This window comes from Chroicocephalus ridibundus, chromosome 4 (genome assembly GCF_963924245.1).
Source record: "Chroicocephalus ridibundus chromosome 4, bChrRid1.1, whole genome shotgun sequence".
Lineage (NCBI taxonomy): Eukaryota > Metazoa > Chordata > Aves > Charadriiformes > Laridae > Chroicocephalus > Chroicocephalus ridibundus.
Window position 1 is genome coordinate 82,267,138 of NC_086287.1, and position 23,753 is coordinate 82,290,890.

The window sequence follows — 23,753 nt, forward strand, 5'->3', positions numbered from 1 at the left end:
CAAATTCATATTGGAAGCCAGGACCTTATTTGTGATGCTGCTTCTCCTTTGGGGCTGATATTGAAGCACAGGCACAGTATAAAACTTCAGAAAGAAGGCAAATATCAGATAGTTTTAGCCCAGGATTAGCAGTTAGGACTCTTGAGTGTCATCTGAACATTGATTATTTGTCAGATAATGCAATTACGTTTAATGGAGGGCACTGCTCAGGAGTTACATAGTTTAACTAGCACGGTTGGTTTTTATGCACTATACCATGTTCGCAGTCACAGTGGAAACATGAGTGACATTTGACACTTGGTTGCAGTAATACTTTTCCAAAACAGCTGCATATCACAACACTGACAAAACCCATAAAATGCCTGTTCTGCGCTCCTTGCTACCAAGTCTTGTTTACGCTCTCCCCGAGAGGCGGAGGCTGCAGAAGAGTCATGTTGGAGGACGGTGTCGCACGTTGTGTGCCTGTCAGTGAGCTGACACACTTGCTATTGACTGTGACATGTCACTTACATGAAACCGTGCAGTGCTACTGCAGCTTGGGGCACAGCATAGGTTATGCAGCAAATTGCAGTCCGTTTTCATCTGTGTGACAGACCCACCAAGAGAAGATGGAATCTGAGCGAGCCCCCAGATTTCAGGGTTTCTGCTCTCCCATTAAAAGAAAGGAAGAAAAGAAAGATGTGCCGAAGACAATTTGAAATAAAACAGAGAAGAATTCTGCCTGTGTCCTTAGGTGAACCCTGATAGTAACAAGGAGAACTAGACTGTCTCCTTATTGAAGTGTGTAACGAGCGATTAAGTAAAATTCTTGCCTCTGTTTTCCCTATTGGCTTTATAGTCTAACAAGAAATCTTGGCTCCGTTCAATCATGTGGACTTTTACCATTGAGTTACTGGAACCAAGATTTTATCTTCAGAAAGGAGCCGAAGAATTGTCAGCTTTGTCCATGTGCTCCTCATGGACGTAGCATCGGTCATTCCTGTGATATTCCAAGAAAGCTCTCCTTACTCAAAAAGCCTAAGGCTGGTAGGCTGACATACTTTTTTCTTCAGTGGCACAACCTGGCAGCTTCTTCTCTGTACCAGGAAAATGCCTCTGAATTTCAGGGGATCAGGCAAGCCCTAGGACACCCTTCAATGCTCTTCTGGGCAGCCCTGCTGTCAGTTCTGGCTTGGCCATACCTGGATTTGTGTCGAGTCCCTCAGGTTGTCACCTGCAAACAGAACAGTTTCTGAGTCTTCCTGGTAGCAGTCAGAGATGCCATATTGACTAAATGCTCTGCTATCACAGTGATATCCATAGTGTAAATGCTCCATCACACAGAAATGCAAATTTGATTAAGTATCTGAACTTGCTTTATTCGTGACAAGGCAGTATTTGGCTCAGGCTTATTTTAGACTTTGAGTATCAAAGGGCTAGCCTTGACTGCAGTGATACTGAAATCTCCTAAACTGCATTTGCACGTTCCATCCTGGAAGGGGCTTCTGAGGTTGTGACTCTGTTTCCACTACCAAGAGCTAAGGTCTTCCAAAAATGGCTGCCTTACATAGGCAATTTAAGCCCCTTAGTTGAACTCTTCCTTTATATAAACAAACAAAAACCCTGAGGAGTTCAGTTAAGGCTGAGCTACCCAAACTGCCCTAAGAGTTTCAGTTGGAAATACGTAGTGGGTTCCAGTTGGTAACTGGGTTTTGAATCTGAGTGATGGGTACTAGTTTGCTTTGACTGGTATTGATCGTACAACCAGAAGTAACAGATTTGAGTAGAAACCAAAAACAAGAGATGAAAGTCCTAACGCAGCTCCGCTCAGCACACTTCAGCAATCCTAGGCTTCTGCCTTGTCCCATCTATAAGACTGAAAGAAATTTTTCCCTTTTAACAGGAAATTAAACAGCACAGTCAGGTTACAAAAATAAAATCTACAAAATATATTTGGGTATTTATGTGTGTAAGTTCTCAGAGAATTTTGGTAATTACGTGTACAGTTTTGAAATCCCGAGAAGGATGTCCAGCGGTGGCAAAGCATGTGGATGAACACGGCTGTGGTGCATGCAGTTAATTCATATTTTCATAGGACTTGATAGTCAGCATGGGAGTAATCTGAGACTTGGCTGGTGAAAGTGGCTGCACCTGGTTAAGATTCTGCTGGAAGCTTTACTCTGTCAAAGATACTTATGTCTGGGTGCTTCCTACTTTATAAACCTCGCCCCTTTCTTGTGCCCTTAGGCTTAGTTGTGGTGAAGAGCTGAAAAACTTGAGATCATAGCTGTTTTGGCAAAAGCTGGCTGTGCATAAATACGAGTATCTCTGAAGGCAGCCCCTGCGTGCAAGCTTATTTGGTTATTTGAAAATGCTTTTGAATCTGATAGCTGAGTCGTTGCCTTATACTTTGCAAGCTGTAGCTTAAGTTCTGTATATGCTTTATAGATAACAGTATAGCTTTTACATTTTTATTTTTAACCTCTACCTGCATTCATCAGGTATCTACCATAATGACAGATAAATTGAACGTTGATTCCATGAAAGAAAGTTGTCCTTTTGTGAAAAGATTCTAAAATCACGTATTTCATCAGTGCAACCTGGTGGAGCACCATGCGCACTGTACAAATGAGAATGTGCTCTCCTCAGCTGCTGGTGCAGTATGCTGAAAAATGAGCATATGAAGGCAATTGGAGTGTTGAACCTTCTTTAATTCAACACATCATTTGGTTTCAAAATAGTTAAGTAAATTGTATTAAATAATTGTAAACATTCCAAATAGTCACCCGAAACAAATTGTATTTTGCATAATCATAACTTAGAAACAAAATATTGAAATATAAATCAAGGAAGAGTTAAAAAAAAAATTAAAAAAAAATTGCTAAACGATGACAGTACGCTTGAAGTTGCTCACATACTTATCCTGTGTAGATGTTTGACAAAATTTGTGTGGTTAAAGATACAGGGTAAAATCTCAGAGCAGTGTAGGTTAAAAATATTTAATATCTTGTTATTGCTACATCCCTTTGAATATTTATTTTCTGAAACTTGAAAGCTGCATGCAGCATGACTTTTGCGGTGCAAAAGGCTTTTCTTTCTGTAAAGTGCCTAGAAATTCGTTATGTGATCAGTTATATAAATAGGCTTATTGTTTAGAAAGTGTCTAAAATGAAGCCTGTCCTTTAGCTGTTTCTTTCTCTTACTAAATTTTTAAAGACACATATTTCAAAACCAAACAAACCAATTCCAAAAGGGTCTAATTTTCTTCTGTTTCTCCCAAAATGTACGGTATGTTCTAACAATTTAGACTCCAGTTAGGCTAGTGGGGAGTCTTTCATTAGAAAGCACACTGTAGCAAAGTGTGTATTTTTTGTTAAGAAACAGTGAATGATATAATAATTGTAAAGGACATCTACAGTGTAACGACAGTTATGTGTTTTTTCAAAGGAAAATGCAAACAATAGGTAGAAGAAAGTAAAATCAATAAAAGGACATTGTATGAATATATCTGGTCTATTAGTTACAGGGAAATCTATTCTGTTCAATCTGAAATCACATTCAGCTTATGGATAAATAAAAACGTTAGGTCCCAGTTACGTAGTCCTTTCTCCTTTTGAGCTTAATGGCAACTTCAGATGAAATGGGACATCAGGATTAAAGCCCAAATTAATCATTGTGCACCACGATTTTCATCACCCTCGCTTCCAGATAGGTTATTTCCACTGAGTAAAATCACTGAAGACTGTTTTTTATTGTATGTTTAGCTACAGTTCCGGGGGGGGGGGGTTGGGAGGGGTGGGGGGGAAGTCACGAGTAGAGTACTCTTCAGTTGTGAAATGGGAGTGCATATGCACCTGTTAAGTTTTGTACCTAAAAAAGCGTTTGCTTATTTAGCTTCAGTTCTTCTTCCTCCCTCCTGTTAAAAACGTTGCGCGGTTTGGACAGAAAGGTATTGTGGGAGATTGCACGTCTGTGGTTCCCCCAAACCCTAAAATTTACAAGGGACAACTGATTTCCTCACTAGAATTTCTGATCCCTGTGTGCCAATTGTTGGCTGATTAAGGTCAATGATAGCACTTATTCAGTACTTTTATTGACTGGGATCATGTGATAGAAGTGATTGATTTAAGCACAGGATTGCTAATTTTCTATTGTAGCTGTTTCTTCTATAGAGCCAGGTTTTACATTACCAGGAGTTATTTATACTGTATTTAAAAGCAATTCATTTTTTCCCCTTACAGGTAGCAGCGCCATTGCATACATTCAGAATTACATATTTCACTTCTGGGAGAGTGTTTTTGCCAATGTCAGATGTACCCTTTGTTTCCAGAGATCTTTGGATAGGCTGCGATTTCGAATAGCAGATAATAACATGCAGTGTGTATTATTGATGTTGTCTTAATTGTTTTATTGACAACTCACTTGCACTTGAAGAGGCATGCTAATATCAGACGCTTTATGAGATTGCATATCTTTTCATGACTGGAAGCCATCGCTACAAAATGATTTAAAAAGCACGCAACTATTACTCATTAAAATATGTAGAATTTTTTAAATGCATTTTTGGGTCCACATTCTGCATCATCACTGGTTTTGTTAATCCAGTCTCCCCACACTTAATTTTCCTTTACTAGTCCCTAATTAAGCTACGCATCAATATTTAGCGTGGAATTGGCTCCAAAGTAAAGCACCACGCACCACCACCATTACCTGAAAAACATAGCTTATAGGAATAGAAAATTATAAGCCTGGAAGATATAGGAAGGTGTTCATATAAAGGGAAAATACAAGCTATTTGCCTCTCCAGTGGGAGGAGGGGGTGCAGAAGAGAGCATCCATTACATGCAGCCTAAAATGATAAAAAACTAGTTACGAATATACTAACTGTGATATTTGTTTCTGGTGAAGGTTCATTAGGATGTTGGAAAAGTTTAGTTACTGTTGGTCTCTTCTAAAGACCTGTGAATTAACTTGTGACATTGTTAAAATTTAAAATCAATAAAAATAAAACTACAGTATGTATCAGCATGAGCTGACAGATGTAGACAAGTATTAAGGAAAATCTCTTGCTGAGAATGATTGTAGCCTGAAGTATTCTATATATGAATGATCCAAACATATTTTAGATTTCTCTTTTAGAAAACCTCCAGTTTGGACATATGGGCCTCTTTGCATGTCTGTCAGGGTGAAAGGACCAGTTGCTGACATTACTTCTGTCAACATTGTCTTCTGGGCGCTGCTTTTTCCTGTTGCTTATAAGGACTCCATCGGCGACTGTTTGTTTCCAGTCCTGTTGAAACATGAACCCCTGTGTTCCTGTATCACTGTGAAACACATAAAGGCAGAATTTAATCTTAACTCTGCACATCCTTTCTACCCCTTCTTCTGCTAATGTTACTGTGATGGATTTGCTTGTGGATGTTTAAAGAAGATGTTTTTCAGGTTGACTTTCTCTTCCTCCTAGTGTAATAACTTACCTTGGAGAAACTTGGGTTTCTAGCCAGAAGATGAACAATCCAGTTCTGTTCACTGATACCTTACCATTTTCCTTCGGATTTTTTTCTGAGATACAAAAGTGATTGTGAATGACTATAAATGCATTCCGGAAAATACTTTTTAAAATTTGGGAAATATTTCATAGATAGAAATATTTCAGATTTGTACCTGTCTTCCAGCTCCCTTCAGCCTGTTTTGCATTGCTTTTGCAATTAAGCTTTGTCATGCATCTTGAGGCCAAACAACTTGTAATTCTCTCTTCTAAATGGGCCTCTCTGATCAGGTGTTTTGTTAAGGATCTTAGCCACCTTCTAAATTTTTGCCACACTTATACCATTTCAATTTCACCTTAATAGATCAAGACAAGACCTGACTCCTGGTATTTCTGTAAGAGGTCAAACAAGGAAGTTTTATATCATATGTAAAAATATATTGTTGAATTGTTTTTGTATGCCAGAGTGCCCTTTCAGATAAATAATCTACATTTGGGGGCAAATTCTGTCTGGTGTAACGTCCCACTGCTGCCAAAACACTAGTACCATCTGGCTCTAAAGCATCTGAATCCAAAGGTTTCAACATTGATCTCTAGGTTCTTGTACCGCTTTTTCTTCACTGTTGGGTTTTTTTTTCCCCGCAGAGGAAAAAAAGATGTTACTGGGGGGAAGATGGAATGGTGAAGGTGCCCTGTAAACCCTAGCTACGGTTCTGGGTGCACATGACCCACAGAAGTAGTTTCCAGTAGGCAGTAGTGGTGAATAGCTTGGAAGTGACCTCTGCGTACTATTATCCTGCATTGCAAGTGTGTGGATTGTACATATCTGAGTATCTTGTGCTTGATTTCTAAAATAGATCAAGTAGTGTATGCCTGGAGCAAAAGGTGTCCATCTGTGAAATATGAGCTTGAATGACCATAATATCAGGAAAAAAATGGATGACACCTGAAAATTAAATTTGTTGATAAAGCACTGGACAGAGCTTTGTTCCTGATTCTTTTTCTGACTTTCAAAGTGACCTTGGGAAATTCATTAGAAGAGGATTTTTACAGGTGCTGAACACCCCTTGCTACTAATGAGTCTTGTGGGTGCAATGGGGACACTTACCACCTCTGAAGTTCAGGCAGTGCTTACCTCTCTGTCTGCTGAGTGGCTAAAAGGATTTTTACAACTTTTAAGAAACATTATGATATTTATTGGTGAGAAGTATATAAATATGCTTTTCTTTTATAATTTGCATAGAAAAAATGAAGAGGACCTGGTCTGACTGAATGAGTGTAGATGGAGGAGTGTCTTGCCATGTGTTTGCAGGGTGGAAACTTTGGCTGGTGTGGAAGAAATGCCCTTGCACCAGGTTGGTGGCCCATCTTGCCACCTCTTCTGCCTGGTGCTGGCAGCAAGAGATGCTGGCAGCAAGAGATGCTGGTTACGGAGACCAAGTGAGCCCAGATGCTCTTGGTGGTCCGTTTCCCTCACAATATCCTTGTATCCGTTTCCTTTACAACATCCACAGTCATCGTAGGGATGTTGGAGGGTGTACCCTAATCCTCGTAGTATGCATCTATGGATCTTCTGGCTACAAAATTGTTCAGTCTGCAGTTTGTTTGTCTCCCCCACCTCCTGTGGCAGCGTGGTCCCAAGCTCACTAATGCTTGTGAAAATAAGTATTTTCATCTTTTCTGTGGAGCAGCCACTCTACTTCCTTCATCATTTTATTTGACCTTTTTGGTACCTCTAATGCTGCTACATCCTTTTGGAAGGACGGGGCCAGAATGGCACACAATATGCTAGATAGGGGTGCACCAAGTCTTTTTGTTGTGGCAGAAGAATGCTACCCATCTTGTTCTCAATACCCTTCTAAATGATAACTAAGGCTGTGTTTACTCTTTTGCATGTTACTGAACTGATGATTTCAGAGGACTGTCAATTCCAAAAGCTCTTTTCTGCGCTTACAGGCCATTTCCAAATTTAGTGTTATTGTACGTGGCTGTTTAGATTGCTTTCCCCAGATGTTAAACCTTAACGTTTTTCTGTGTTGATACTCATCTGCCACATTTTTGCTCACTTACTCTGGCTGGGCTAAAGTACAGATTCCTCACCCCATGTTTACCCTCCCGCCATAGTCTTATCTGAATAGAATGGCTCAGCCAGTGATCGCTCCCTAACCAAAGGCAGTTTTTCATGGACCTTTGGGAAGTTGTTTCAGTTTCAGCCATGTAGCTCACAAAACCTGTGCATCAGTTTCTTCTTTGATACTACCCCCCAAAATGCTTGTAAATAGATTCTATGCCTGACAGTTTTGCTCTTGAAAATACTCCTGGTCTCTGGTTAAGTATGATGATTGTGGAAAAGCTGGCAGCAAGTGGGCCTAGATCTTTAGAGCAAGCTTTAATCTTTATATGGAAAGATTAGCCATGGAAAACAACTTTCCATTTGGTTGTATTTCTAGAGAGATATACTTGAGGGTTCCTATGTGGATGGTTTGATGCAGGACTCCCCTGGTGAAATGCTTCAGCTGTTAAGCAAGAGGTCAGCTTTGAATTGAGTAATAGTTTTTTTCTTATCTAGTCTTAGAAAATATGCATTCAAACAGGAGTGAAATTTCATGCTATCTCCAAATAGTATAATCAGGTTGAGTGGTCTTTGCCTGTTTCTTTGTCTTTTAGGAAAACTCTGGTTCCCGATTAGCAACTATTTGATTCATAGGCAGTTGTACATTGAAGCAGTTGCTTCAGGTAAAGAGAGAGTTCGGTTGTTGTCTGTGTAGGACTGAAAATTCTCAGATAGAGACAGCTCCTGGGAAAATGAAGTCTTGTAGGAAAGCGTATTAGGCAGTCGGATAGGAGCTGTTAAGCGTGATTTTTGCTCCAATAGTGAGTTTCAATACTTTTCTGAGTTGCTGTGTGGTTAGTGCTCTTCTTCAAAGTCTCTGGCCTATTGGCAAAAAAGCTCGCTTGCAATATTCCCTGTGCTAGTAGATGGTGAGAGGGTAGAGTCAATACTACCTGCCAGGACCAGTGGAGCACAACATGCTCTAGTTACATCACCTTCTATTTGTGAATTGTTACCTTGGTTGACATGGATAAGAGAACTAGCACCCTCCAGCACTGAAACCTTTAGTGTCTATAACTTGAGTAAAAAGACTAAGTGCTGTACTTATAGCTATTACAGTTGTATTCTGCAAGCCAGTGAACAGTGGGTTAAGCTTGTGTACACCTAGGAGATCTTAGGGTGAGACCTTGTTTGTCCCCTTAAAAACATTTTCTGGTTTATTTTGGTGCAGAAATAGCTCAAAGAAATTAAAGTATAGGTCCATTGTTTAAAGTAAATCAGAATTAAATGCCTACAATGTTCTGGGTGAAACTTCTCTGCTATTTGTGACACCAGTCCACAAGAATCATTCCCATTCCCTCCTGAAAGTCGTGGACCGCCTTGTCCAGTTCCATTCAACACATTTCCTATAATATATCATTTTGCTCTGGTTAATGTTTGTTGAAATTTTAGATACTAAAAATTAATGAGAAAACTGGTAAGAAGAATAGGTGAGACTTTCAAAATTGCTGTGGAATTCAGTGGTCTTTTAAGTGTCTTTTTATGTTTTTATCTTTTTTATGTTGTTTGTCCACACATCTTTCAAGATATCCTTTTCTTCTTTCGAGATGTCCTTTTTTTCTCCAGACTAGGATGTCTGGGCTTGTAGTTTCTTAAGAGTAAGACTCTTTTGGTGGAGGAGTCTCTCCTTACTTAAATTGAACTGAAGTTGCAGGGCTCATGTAGCATCCACAAAATCATCATCAGTCCTCTGACACTGTTGCCAGTAGGGTCAGACCATTATGCGATAGGCTGTGTAAAGTATATTTAGAAGAGTGATGATACTTAATTTTTCTGGTAGTATCTTTATTGTTACCTAAAGGAAAAGTCTGGCAACAAAATTCTTAAATCATCTGGTCTGACACAGTGGGAACCAAGGATTTTGGTCCAAGAACTGAGCTTGCATCACTTGATGGTTGAGAGAACTGATTGACTGGCTGATTTAAAGATAGCTTATCGTTGCAGCTCCTGCTGCCTTCTGGGTCTTTGGTAGCACTCCAGAGAGCTGACTTCATCCCCACATGGGGATCAAGGCTGTAAGCTGAAGAAAGTGGGAAATTCTAGAGTTCGTGTCTGGTAATGGAGCAGTGGCAAAGAGTGGGAAGATGGCAAGAGTTTCTCTGGAGGGTTAGGGAAGTAGTGTGCATGATGTTGTGGGGTAGCAGTATTTGGCTGGCACAGAGGTTGTTAGATTCAGCCTCAGTTCGCGAAATCGAAGTTACCCATTCTGTTGAACATTCCTGCTGTAATTAAAAGTGTCAGCCTGTGACCTTTAGTATTCTGAGAAAAGGAAAAATTGTTACCTTAAGGAATTTCCCATACCTTGAACCAGAACAGAATTCATGGCTATGTTCTGGAATTATCTTGGTCCTTGGAGACGGAAAACTTCCTCAAAATTTACTGCTGCTTCTTTAGCAGCTTTAGTGGTTGTTTCTACGGTTAGACAAATTGGTGACCTTTTGGAGAGCATCGTGTTATCAAACAGACCAATCGACTCCTTAGCAAATGTATAAGATTCATCTTCATTTAAGTATCTATGTGTAGAATGAAATTGAATGCGTGTCTAATACATAGATTTCGCATTGCATTTGCCAAAGATGACATTTATTTGGTGTGTCTGATTCTTGGAAAAATAATCCTCCGAGACATAGGACCTGATTTCCTGAGCGCAGCTATTGTTGCACTTTATAATGAAAAGTAAGTGCTTGGCCCTTCCGGGAATCAAAATGTGGATAATTCAAAATTAGCCTCCAAAATGTTGAGAATTCCGATATGAATGGTTAAAGTATTAAAATTAAGACTATCCAGAGTAGAAAGCAAAGATCCCCAGTGTTAAAATGCACATGTAGGCACGCACATGAACACACACATGCAGTTAATACAATGGATTAAAATTCAGCTCTGAAAAAACTGGAAAATACGCACAGTAGAAGGTAGGGTAGTTTGTCTTCAAAGGTTGGTTAGTGCTTAAGGTGATGGAGAAAATTAATGCACCTGAATGACAGTTGTTCCTGAGAGAGTCATCAGACGCAACTGTGAAAAGTCTCCTTTCCTTGAATCCTACTTAAGTTAAGAAAGTTGTTATAAATGTTTGATAGAACAAGATGGACAATTGCCTCAGGTAGGTCTGAGGTTTGACCTCTGCCACAAACAGTTGCAAGAAGCCGTTTTCCACAGTGCCGGTTCGATTTAATTTCTTTGCAGGGTGACACTGGAACGGCTAAGTCTCCGATTCCTTTGTCTTGCAGCCCTTTTGCTCCGTTGGTAGATCTAGGGAGATTAGGAATGCAGGACACAACATCACTATGTACAAAGTTTGTATCAAATAAAAGGATTCAATTTTCTGCCAAGTTGGGGTTTAACCTCTCCTAGATCCTGGGTTGTGCATAATTAATGTATTTTCAATATCTTTCAGCATTTGACTTTCAGAATTCTCTCCCAGAATTAATCTTAAGGATGTTTCAGTATTCTGCCTTCAGGAAGACAACTTGCTTTTAGCTCATGCCATAATTTTTGGTTTCAGTTTTTGGATGTCATGTATCACTCTGATTAAATGTCTCTTTCTTGCAGAAGGCTATTCTCATAGGAAAAAAAATCAAGCTATTATCTAACAAATGTGTGGCAGTTAGTGCTAGCATGGGCTAGTATATTTTTAATAGCAGCAATCTCTTCCATTTTGTTGCGTGTGAACAAAACCTCTTGCCTGCTTTATATCATCAAAGAGCTTGTCCAGATTTGGCGGTTTTAGGTTGGGTAACATTATGATGGACGAGTTGACAGTTCATTAAACCAAAGATTTTTTCCGTCCACAATAGTCTGTCTTCTGTGTATTTACTATTATTAAAGTCTGCACAATAGCATCTGTAAATAAGACATGCCTTTCCTCTCCACTAGCGTCGACGACTGATGGTGGATGCCTACTAACAGAAATAAAGCTAGAGTCCTGCTGAGCTAACTTTTAATTCAACAACACAGTGTGTATAAGTACACTAGTGCCATTGTGAAAGAATGGCTTTCTTCCATTAAAGCAATATTACTGTCCCTGACACTCTTGCCTGTCAAATATACTAAGATAGAAAACATTTTTGTTTATCATCGTAGCAATTCAGGAACCGACTGGTAGTAAGTACTAGGTATGACCTGTGCAGTTTTACATGCAGTAGCTAGCTTCCTAGCTTGTTGAGCCACTGTGATGTTTGGGATGTACATTCTTTGAAGATTACTTCTGAAGAAAGGCATCCAAATCCTTAATTCGAGATTCTGTCTATTCCTGTGGTGTTTACATTCCAGTATGGCAGAAGATCACTGAAAAAAGAAGAGATGAAAATGCACTTAAAAAAGGGTTTCTCAAAACAGGTCTCTTTCAAAGCATCACAGTCCTCCACCTCCTCCCCTCTTGTAAAGACTGGGATTAATGTTTTGTGCAGGAAAGAATATACATTAGTAGGCAACTTAGCAGTTTGCCACAGTGCTGATGGGCAGCGCGTTAGAGAGCGCTTCTTCCACTGCTGGAGCTGTGTCATTTTATATTAACGCAGCTGCAAAGTTACTCGCCTCTGTTTTCAGTGTGTTATCTTGGTGCTATTATTTTTACTTGCTACTTAAAAACTACAGCCTCATCATCTTCCAGAGTGCTTGCTTGCCCTTTTTTTATTTTTTTTTAAGTTTCAACTGTATAATAAAAGGATCAAATATTTAAAATTGCTCGCATGTTACTTTATTAAATGCATTTGTATGAGAATGGGAATAGTTACTGTGCGGCTTTCTTGTAGCATTGAATCTTCCAATTGTTTAGTTTTGAATTCACTCTACTTAAAATATGCAGCATTTTTTTTTTTTTTTTATTTTGTGTGAATATGGCGTTCATTAAAGGGACTAATAACAAAGGCTAAAGCTTGGCACAGTGTGGCTGTTATGCAAGCTTTCCCACACGCAGTTCTGCCAGTACCCCTCAATTCTGACCTGCAGTAATACCCTTGCTATTCTAGTCCTGGGCCTTGCCTGAACAGCGGCTGCAAACTGTGTCAAATCATGTGTGTGTGATTTTTGTGATATAGACAAATGAGATATTTAAACTTGTTTTTACTTCTGACCTTACAGTAAGTCATAGGTATTTTTATAAACAATTTGAGTAAGTAATTTCTTAATAAACCAGGGGCAATGGCTGTAACAGTAGCAGTAAAAAGAAACCGATGAAAAATTTCAAGATATACCAAACCACTGTTTGTATGGGAAGGTAATGATTTAGAAATTCTGTGTGCTGATTCAATTACTGTTAACTTTAAGAAATTGTGAACACACCTCTGGTGGGAATGGGATTCTCTGTCTTTATATTTTTCTAGGAAGTATTTAAAGGATGCAGAAGGATGATTTTTTTTTTTTTTTCAGATTATAATTTATCTTAATAAAGATGGCATCAGACACTCAGCCATCATTGTGATATAGCAGCAGGAGTGAAAGGATCAATTCCCTGAAAGGATTTGTGCCCCTAGAATTATAAGGTGGTGTGGTGGGGTTTTTTTTTGGTTTTTTTTGTTTGTTTTTTTTTCAGGGATGTTAATAATTTAAGGTAACTTAGTAACTATTTAGTGAATCAGCAGCAACATGTGGTATGTAAACTCTGGTGGACAGCCCCGCTTTAAATGCGGACAATGGAAATAAGCATTTCAGCAAGCAAAACAGATTCACCTACACATATGCAAATACTAAATCACAGCAAAACATTAATTTTAAGATCAAAAATAGCCTTTCTGCCACCCGAGCACCTATGTAACACTGCTTCTGTCCTTTAAAAAACAGTTTTATGAAGGAGCAGTTGAACCAAAATTGAAAAAAGGGGGCATGTAGCCTTTCAGGCTACGATGATTAGTATTAAGATGAGTTGCACTTTAGCTAGGCTGAAACTTGTTCGTAACAGAATGTTAAATACTTACTGAAAAGAAAGATTATGTCTATCTAGTTACACCATTCCTTGATATATGCACCATGTCAGAGTGCCATTGTCTCCTGGGTAAAGACTGAGAGTTCAAATACCCACTATCTCTCCCCTGGTGCTCCAAATGCTCTGCTTTGAAGTTTTTATAATCCATCTGTCATCTTCTAGCAGGGAGGGCACATGTTCTGTACCACTCAATTATAGAATTCTCTTTTGCCAGCTACAATGAGACAGGAAAGAATGTTATGGGTGGTTGAGAGAAACTGTCAGATATACTAAATTCCTGGGATTCATATGGATGATGTTATTCCAGTGTAGGAACACAGCATGTGTTATTGTTAGAATGTATTAAGGATACATCTTGTATTGTACCGTTTAAGCATTTTGATATTCACATAGTTTTGTTAATATTTGATTTTTATTTAAAAAATGGATGCAGCCGAACAGTCTGAGGTTTGATCGTTTCATTTGTTTCAGGCAGCAAAAAGTGACCAAATATGCATATATTTTGAAATATCAGAAATTATCATGGTTTCTGTTAGAACAGCGAAATGGAAAATTTGTATTGTTTTTGTGTAAGAGCTGTGGAACAGTGGAAGTGTTTATAGGCCGGTAATATTTGCCATACCAATTGTTTGTATTATGATATGAACTGAAGGCCTGAAAATTATATGTGCTACCATCTGGTGAAAACAGAAGTAGCATTTCATTGTGTGGTGCGTATAAACAATAGAAACAGTGTGTTCTGAAAGTATAGTTAATATTTTGCTTAAAGAAATCTACCTTATTAGGGACCTAGCTTGTTTGATAGCATACTGGCTTTTCATGTCCTTAGTCCCTGGGGTGATTTAATTTGTTGTCTTATGTGAAATGAGTTTGATGATCTCAGCTAAGTCTCCAGTGGATATTAATTCATGGTGTAAGACATCCCACATAGTTTTGCAGAGGCTGGCATAATTTTAAAATTGTGTTTTGTTCGGAATAGGGTCAGTATGTGTTGTAACTGAATTTATTGGAATACATAGTTTTTCAGGGCAGCTTTATGGTACCAGTACCTGCAAATGTTGTTTTTTACGTAAACGCGTAGTCTGGCATGAGTCAACCAGCCACCCCCAAATTCAGTTTTAAATGCGCACCTTTATGGGATCCCTTTAAAGCTCCTGAAGTGGACAAGAGGCTGTAGGAGTCTCCAGATGGTACAGACCCCTTCGTAAGCTGAATTCTAACTCGCACAAACGTGTTCTGAGCAGTCAGCAAGACAACCTCTTGCTCAGACTGGATCTGCAGTATAAATACATCCTCCTCTTCCAAACAAATGGGAATCATGCCATTTCTGGAACCTGGCAACTGCTTTTAAATAAAACTTACTATTGTGGCTTGCTATTTTGCAGCCTGTCGCCTATCTGTCAGGTCTTCTGTGTTGAAGTGAGGGCTGGGGGCAGTGGAAGGGAGACGTCCCTTTCAGGTTAAGGATGTAAAGGAATCATCCTGTGGCTGAATTCTGGTAATCTGATCACCAAATGTGTTTGGGCTAGGAATAGAAGGCAATATCTGTGTTTATCTGACTTGGGTTGGTTACAGTAGAATTGGAAATAACTCTTTAAAAAGCTCCAATGGAGAGGTGGAATAAATCAGAGAAAGTATGATCCAAGATAAGATGGTCCTTCCCCTGGGACCAGGGTACTAGTCAGAAGCAGTTTTGAAGGCATTGACTCGATTGCTGCACTTCATTTGGGTTACATTATCCACTTGGAGCTGGCTACTGTCAGTGTCCTATTCTTTTCCACCAGCTGGTATCACTGATGCTGTAGGCAAATGGGAAATGTTTAGAATTAGACTCTCCCTGGCCACTGTTCTCTTCAGTAGACCTGCCCACGGGTGTCCTAAGGGGAGGTGGTCATGAAGCACCCCTGAAAATAGGGGTCTGAAGTGCGGCCCTTGGTGACAGAGCTGTACTTTTAAAGGTGAAAACGTTCCATAGTGAGGTTTTTGCACAAAGATGGCTGGTGTTGCATTACCTGCTGCGTAGGCTGCTGTGGCTAAGCTCTCTTGACCTGGGCTCATGTGGCTCGCTCTGACCCACGGGTGGGGACTACCCACGTGCACCAAGTGACCTGGAGTTTCCGAAGCCTTTTTGCTCTAAAATTGCCAGACTATTACTAAGTTTTGTGTTGGATCTTCCAGTCTTTGCTCGTCTATTACTCCCATTAGTCTTGAGTTAGCTGAAACGTAACTCTGATTTTCTTCATAATGCTGAGACTGGGCACCCTGAGCTAGGAGACGGAAGCTCACTTCTGTTTTTAATCATATCTCCCAAAAGGCACCAGATATTTTCTCACTGTATTTATATAGCAGTCAATGCAAGTTTTGAAAAACATTTCCACTAACTGCAGATTCGTTTCTATATATGCTTTACCTTTAGTATGTTTATCTAACCTATATATTGACAAGGAAATTTTCCACTAATCCCATACTGTGATGTTTTATTCATGCATAAAAGCATTTTTTTTTTTTTAAATTCAAAGTATAGTTTTTAATGTCTTGCTTGCTCTGTTATTTGCTCTTTTCTTCCCTTTGCCTGGCTCTTCTTGCTCCTCTTTCATTATTTCTCTTTAGCAGCCTTTTTTTTTTATTTCTTTCTCTTTCTTCTTACTTTCTCCTTCTCTCTATCTTACAGGTATACACTAACAGTAGAAGCCCCAGTTGGAAGATTATCAGTGAAGAACAGAGGTTTTTAGGTGCTAGCAGAAACTTCATCACACTGAAAAAAAAAAAAAAAAAAAAAGTGAAGATTGCAGTTTGCAGGACCTAGTGAAACCTTGAGAGTGTGAAAAGTATTTGCATTTACTCTCTGACTTTCACTGGGTCTCCTGACCTGCATTCTGAGGGCTTCCGCTCTACTTTAAGCCTGCTGTATCACAATTTTGTGTAAATGGCAATAAATGGAAGTAGCCACGCAGTTGTTGGTAGTTGGTATGTTACAATGTCAGTAAATCTTGAATTACTATTTTGACGTAAACACTTCATATAAATTTGTGTTTCCTTAAGCCTAGTTGTGTAAAAAAAATGCCATAAAAAACCCAACAAAAGAAACCCCCCAACAAAACCGCCCAGAACAAACCACAAAAAAACCCCAGCAAAAACCAACCCACCCCCCCAATATTTTTTTTAATACCTATGCTAAGCTGTGATTGTAATGATACTCTTTACCAGTACTGAGGCAAACATAAAAATATTTATTCACTGGAATTTTCTGGATATAGCTATCTTAATGAGTGCAAAATTCTCTTTGCCCAAGTAATTAATATTTTTGATGGGCAAGTAAAATATGTGGTTTTCTTGCAGTTTATACTCATGGTAAATAGTGCCAAATAGATTTAGTATCTGGACAGATAAATTTGTCATTATCATTTGGAAGCCTGATTTAAAATATATTACTTTGAGAAATACAACATTGAGATTTTAACCAGCCGTATTGTGCTACAGCTTATTGTTCTGTTGCAGGGATAATGCCTTAATGTTTATTGAGTTCTTTATAAATTTATATGTGTTATATATAGACGTAGTTTCCTTCGTGATCTTCTGTTGTATTAAGCTGGAAATTTATAAAGATGTGAATTTTAAAACTACTGGTCATTAGGTAGTATGTTGCAGTTTGGGAAATACTTCTTTTTGTTTTGTTTTTAAGCTTAACGCTTTTTACTGTCCTTTCTGTATTTTCCCATGAGATTAAGGTCGTATTTTTTATGTATGTTGAAAAATATTCACTTATCAGTATGGGTGCAACTGTAAACAAGTGATAAAGTGACAACATTTACAACAGCAAAACTGACAGCATTTGCTTTAATTTTCTGCCATTTTTGTAATTATATCAATCAAGACCAAAACTAAAATGATATTTTAGCATGCTGTAAGAAATGAGGAATTCAGATCTTAAAAGACCATTACAATTAGCTTTGAAACATTCACCATTTTAACATAATTGTTTCATATAGCTTATACGTCTTCATTTACAGGCAAATATTCTGTTGATCTTTTATAAACAAAGTAGCACCCATCTGCTTCTTGAGACACTCCTGGCGCCTATTCATTGCAAAAATAATACATGTCCTAATGACTTCCACATATTTTGAAATCTCCCTTTTGAAATTGGTCTTGGCAGATTATTTGCAGGTACTTGAGTTGCATCTGTTTGCAATTTTGCAAATGCGGAAGACTTTAATGTTGAGCACTGCAAGAGGGCTATTTTAATCCTCAGATAACATAGGCTGTCATCAAAAGCCACATTTATCTTTTCGAAGGTGGGGCAAATGTTTAATGTTAAAAGACAGTAAAAGGTCAAGGTCAAGGCTGAGGTCTGAATATTTTCCTTTCATAAAATTGTGTCTTTTGTCATTTACTTCTTGCATTTCTTTCATTTAAGTTTCAGCTTAGCTTCCCATTGCCAAGAGGATGTTTTGCTGATAAAAATGAAAGATCAGGAAGAGAGTAAATCTGAAATAATTGTGAACTTCGGTCTGTTGTACTTATTATTACCATGTGGTTAGCAGCTGACCAACTTAAGCCGTTTTTATTTACACTACAAAACTGAGCAGCATTGTCCTAGGAAAGTACAACTTTTCTTTTATTCAATCACTAGACTATGTTAAAATGGAGTTCAGGGTCTCCCTTCATCTCGCAGAAGCAAGGAGGTAAGGTTGAAATGACATCCTTAATGTACCTCATTGGGCCTTGTTATTGCAGCACATATGGTACACTATGAAGGATTACCAATTGTTAGAGGACCCCTGCAAGAGTTGGGCACGGTGGGGGTGAGTTAAGGATGACGTTTCAGCTTTAATTCCTCTCTTGTTTTCCCTATTACCATTTGACTGTTAACATTTCTTTCTTTCTTTTTTTTTTTTCTTGAGACTAAATTTTGTCTCTTTAACATTAAAATGTCCCTTTTCCTGCATGAAAAGGATCAGTGTTTTAATACGGAGGGAATAAGAGACCAAAGGCTTTTAGAAATGGTTATTTCTAGGCAGCTACTTTCTGTTCATGTTGTTGTGCAGTGAGAATAGCTGGAAACCCGAAAATGTGCCAAGGTTTTAAACACCATGAGGTTTAGTATGAAAGAGGACTGACTGAATGTTTTGTGCAATACACGGTATTTTCATGTTTCTTGATTAGCTCTGCGGTTATAAGAGGAGCCTGCGCTTACCTGTGAACTTTCACTCAAGTACCTTAAAGTTTGCCGTGCTTAGAGTTTAACAAACGGCTGTCAGACAGTTGTTTAAGAACGTTTCCTAGTGAGCAGCAGCCACCTCTAAGGTGGAACAATAAAGCTATTTTTACAGCGTGTAGCAGTACAGGACAGGAATAAATACATCAACCAGATAAAATTGCTGTGAGAACTGAGGTGGTGGGATGGTAGTATTTAAGATAGCATTTGACCAGGGGTTACAACTTCAAAAGTATCTCAGGGAGCTACGTGCCTGTGGCTTAGATCCTCTGAAGCGTGTGGCCTTTCGGGTTTTTAGGTGCCTGATCTCCATTTTAGTGGGATTTAGGTCCCTGAATAAGGGTCAAGGGCTTGCATGCCTTTGGGCTTCTGGCCCTGTGTTCAGTTTTCAAAAGGACATTATACACATCTCTAAAAATGTTTCCCAGGGTGGTAAATTTAATATAATGAGAGTGCTATGAACTACTGTCAGATGTTTACTATGGCCAACCAGAATTTTGCATTTCAGTCTTAAATGAAAATTCAGCTTATGGATCAGCCTAGTTTCTCTCTCTTATCTTGGCACACTGATTCGGTGCTGTCTTGTAGGATGTAGTGCCACCTCCTCTATCAGCATGCTGCCTCCTCATTATCATTTAATTATTTATTGTTTCTATTGCAGAACACTTGGGCCTACTCAGTGAACAGCTGTCTATGCTGGGGTGGAGCTGAGTATTTGGGGAATGAGTAAGTAGAAGTAGTTGCAGTAGCAGTCAGGATGGAGAAGTTGAAGAGTCTTTGCAGCTTAGAAAGAAGAGATTGTTTCTTAAACGATGGTACAGGAAAAACTGACAGGTTTGGGAGTTACTTGTAATTTTTGAGGCAGAGAATAAGGAACCACACTGAAAGTGGCAAGGAAATGGCATTGCCGATTAACAGTGATAAAGAAAGTAGGGAATGGCAGGAGATGCCAATGCAAGGCTCAAATAGGAGATGGGTGTAGGAGGTAGATGTGGGTGTCATCGACATAAACTTGGAAGGCGGCATGTGAGCAAAAAACGAGATCACCTAAACAGACGAGTGAAGCAGAGAAGGGTGAAAACACAGTTGTGTGGGACTCCACAGAAAATTAGGTAGATTCTTGGAGCAATTAAGTGATCCTGGCTGCCCTCCTGCTGAGGCATTGGTATGGTTAAATTTGCTAGATCAGTTTGTTAGATCTGGTGGGGCAGCGGCACAAAGTGGTTATCTAGTCCAGAGCAATTGTCATATTATTGTTCGTAGGCTTTGAAAAATGTATTGTGCAGTTACTGCAGCCAATTTTCAAATGATAACTTAGCCATTATCCTCACTTTTTATGGCTCAAAATATGAGTCCACGTTATGGATTTGTGTTTTGCAAAACCAGAAACCTATCACTAAATGCTTATGTACTTCTACAGTCTGATATATGCTGACAGCAATATTGGATGATGTTTCTTATATCAAAGTTGTCTTATCCTTATCTTGCTTATAATCTTTTCTTTAATCAATTCCCTTTTGTTTTCTCAGCTAAAAAATTCTCTATAATCCTTTTTTGGGAGTTCGCACGGGAGGTTAAGTGAATGGTCCACCTGCTTCCTTGTACACTGACAGTGGGATGACAAAGAAGCCATTGGTCCTTATTCAGTGCTCTTTAAACAGGTTTGTGCTGCCTGCTCTCTGCTCAGCCGTTCCTGCGGGCAGGATGATACTGCCTGTCTCTGCAGTCTCTGAGACATGGTTTTTTGCTGAAAGCCAGGATAGAGGGATGCTTTCCTGGGAATTTCTGAGGCCATGCGAATGCATGGGAGAGTTAGGGTCACTGTAATGATCTTCACTTCCTTTTGCCATTGCTCGAACTGAATATACCTAACCATTCTGCTTAAGAAGCAAGTCCGGTCCTCTTGTTGCTTCCTCATTTTTATTGTCTTTAGAGGCATATTGATGTTCACCTGCCCAGATATCTTTACAGCTACTAATGAAAAAATTCCTACGTTAACAACATAGACACAAGTGCACCTTGAGAGGAATGTATTATTTATAAAGACTTACCATCACACCCCTCACAGTTACATTTTATGCTGCTTGTGGGTGTACTCCTGTGTCTTGTTGGCAATGCAATTAGTTGCACGGTGGGAGATTCCCAGGTTCAAAGCCAGGCATGTAAAATCTATTTCACCCCTTTTTAATATGTGGGTCTTTTTGTAAACGAAAAGAAAAAACCCCAAATCCTGTCACCCCTTCACAAACAAAGCAGAATAACGCTATTCGTGAAAAATCTTGCAAAGCCTGATCCAGCCTCTGCTGCTGCTTTTTATACGTTACAGCTCAGCATAGTTGTAGTAGACCAGTACTGCTCTGCAGGTGGAAGTGTGAGGGCCATTGAACACTTTGAGTTTTTCCAGTGGATCACAATTACAGAAACATCTGTGCTAAATAACTTTGTGCAGATGCACTGTGAAAATTCAGTGTTCAATAGCCCTCAACATTTCTAATTTCTTACTTGTGGTGGTGTAGTTTAGAAGTTGCACATTGGGTTGCAGTATAAAGCATATTGGAAACATTTGTGAAAGGCCTTTTTAGAATGCTTATGCTGCAGTGAAAGTACTCCCAAGCGCTTTTGTTTCTTTATTTAGACTTATTCCATTTAAAAATGGACAAAATGCATGCTAAGGATGCTGTTCATGTAATGCTGCATGAGGGTGCAGAGGTCTGGTATATTGGCTTGAAAAAAAACTAAAATAAACATTTTTTTGAAATTAGTAAATTAGGGACAGGAGGGAAACTTGGAAAAGCTGAGTTTTAAAATTATTGAATGCTACAGTGAGATCATACAGTTTGAAAAAGTTGAATGCATATGCTTCCTCAGGAAATATACTCCCTACCTTCCATTCTCTTTCATCTAGGTGCTCTCTGTATTACAACAGCAGGAATGAGCTAAAATCTTGAGGAATACAGGAGTAATTCTATGCATACTTTGGATGGTTCCAGACTTAACTTCCGTAAAACAACTAAAAGGTGTAAATGCAGGTAGTGTTTTGCTGCTTCTTTTTATGGGGCTGATTTAATCTTTAACATGATCCATGAAAATGCTTTGAACAGATCTTTATTTCAGTTTCAATGATGTCTGCAATGCAGGAATGATTTGCTGGAATCTTTTTCTATGAGACACCCACTGAGGGACTTTTAATACTTTTCTCCTTCATCAGGCTATCTATGAAATTGTCTGGACTGGAGTTAACTATATATTTCAAATTTAAGCCTAGTCTGTTGGGATAGGTAGCAAAGGGACAAGTCATGTGCTAAAAGTAGTGTGATATTTATCCTGTGCTCCTCATAGGCTGAGCTTATCCCGTATCATGGCAGTCAGCCCAGCTCAGCAAAAGCCATTTCCACTTCATTTCTCAATGTCTGATTTTACTTCCATTGAAGTTAATGGCAAAACTCCCACTGTCTTCAAGTGCAGAGGGATCAGGTATTCAGAGAGGTTGGCCACACTTTTAGTGCTTTCATCTACTTGGAAGTCAAATTTTGCATTTAACTTCTTTTAATCTCGTGGAAAACTAAAGCTTTACGTATTTTCTCCCAACTATTTCTGTAGCCTGATCTTATACATTTCTGTGATTTTTATTAGTTAGTGAGAACTTGTCATTCCTATCCTGTGTTTTGGTTCATATAATAATTTTACTTTAATGCGAGAATAGAAATTTGTTTCCTTATGATCAGATTTTGTTGCTGTATGTTAGATCGTTGCAACCTTTCCACGGGCTTAGGCTCCTGTTAACAAAGGTCGTAATATGACTAGCCATACATAATTATTTGTGTTAATGAAATACTTGGCTGCATTTATGGTCCATTCGGAAACAAGTATGAGTCTGATAGGGACAAATATGTTTTTCAGTGTGGATTTACATACATTTATGGATTAGAATCAGGCATTCCTCCTTTTATAGTCAGTGTAGGTTTAACTAGGTTAAAAGGTTTTCCTGAATATTCATCCAGACATTTCTTTTGAAATAAGCTTCTGGTTTAAGTTTTGCGTAAATTAAAAAGTACATAAAAACTGGAGGAGGAGAAGAGAAGCGAGTTGAAAAGAAATGAAAAACTAAGTATATTTAAGTTTTATGGCTTACAAACCCCCAAATTTCAGAGCTTTGTGAAATTAAAAGGTTAGCTATGAATAACCACAATCAAATCTTTTCTTTTGTCCATATTTAATTCAAATGAGATTGCTCCATATTGACTTCTAATGCTAAAAGGCCACCCATCATGGAATCCCTGCAGCCAATGAAGCAAGCAAGTGAATGCTTTCTTAAATGATGCTAATCAGTCCAGAGAGGCCTGCCCTCTATCCCCATCAGTATTCTGTAATTCAGATGTGCTGATAACCTGAAATTGAATGTGTCAGTATGCAGACATGTGAAGAAAAAAGGAAACTAAAAGGCAAAAGAGGCAGCTATAGAGACAATGCCTGTTTGATTTTTTTTTTTTTTTTCTTCCAAGTGAAGAATAAAAAAAATAGTTGGTAGTTGTTCTTAAACGCTTACCGAGAGCTATACAAGAAGATACAGAAAATTCATAAATTGGCTAGACAGTCTATTTCCAAATTGGCAATTAAGAGGAAATTAAAAAAAAAAAAAACAAACACAAACCCCCACAACAATAGGCCCTAGACCCCAAAATAAAATACATTTAAAAAAGATAATACAAACAGGTTAAAGTGTGTGTACTTAGAAAGGTTCCAGTCTGAATACTTTAAAAAGAGGGCTCTCTTACCCTTGCGGTATCTAGCAGAAGTCAGTTGCTATATCTCATCTACATCTTGGTTTTTTCCAAACTTTAGATTTCAGCTGTTCTATATCACATCTGGTTTAATTTTTGAACAGACACTTCCATGTCAAATGCAGATTTTCTTCCAAAGAGTGACATATGTTTGCTGTTGTATTAGACAGTGTTGTATCAAAAAATAGATTGATTTAATTTTTCTTTAACTTTCTTCAATACAAAACTTATTTAACTTTCTGAAATAATTCTTG

General features: G+C 38.6%; 1 protein-coding gene across 13 annotated transcripts in view; it reads left to right on the top strand.

Annotated features, from left to right (window-relative positions):
* ZNF536 (zinc finger protein 536) overlaps positions 1-23,753 on the top strand; it is a 352,702-nt gene that overhangs the window by 16,227 nt on the left and 312,722 nt on the right. For 3 of the 13 annotated variants that reach the window (XM_063334480.1, XM_063334475.1, XM_063334487.1), the window contains exons 2-3: positions 20,248-20,379; positions 21,624-21,747. The exons of the other annotated variants lie outside the window; for them this stretch is intronic. The gene's annotated coding sequence lies outside the window, so the exon portion shown is untranslated. The remainder of the gene's footprint in view (positions 1-20,247; positions 20,380-21,623; positions 21,748-23,753) is intronic. 13 annotated transcript variants of the gene reach the window in all.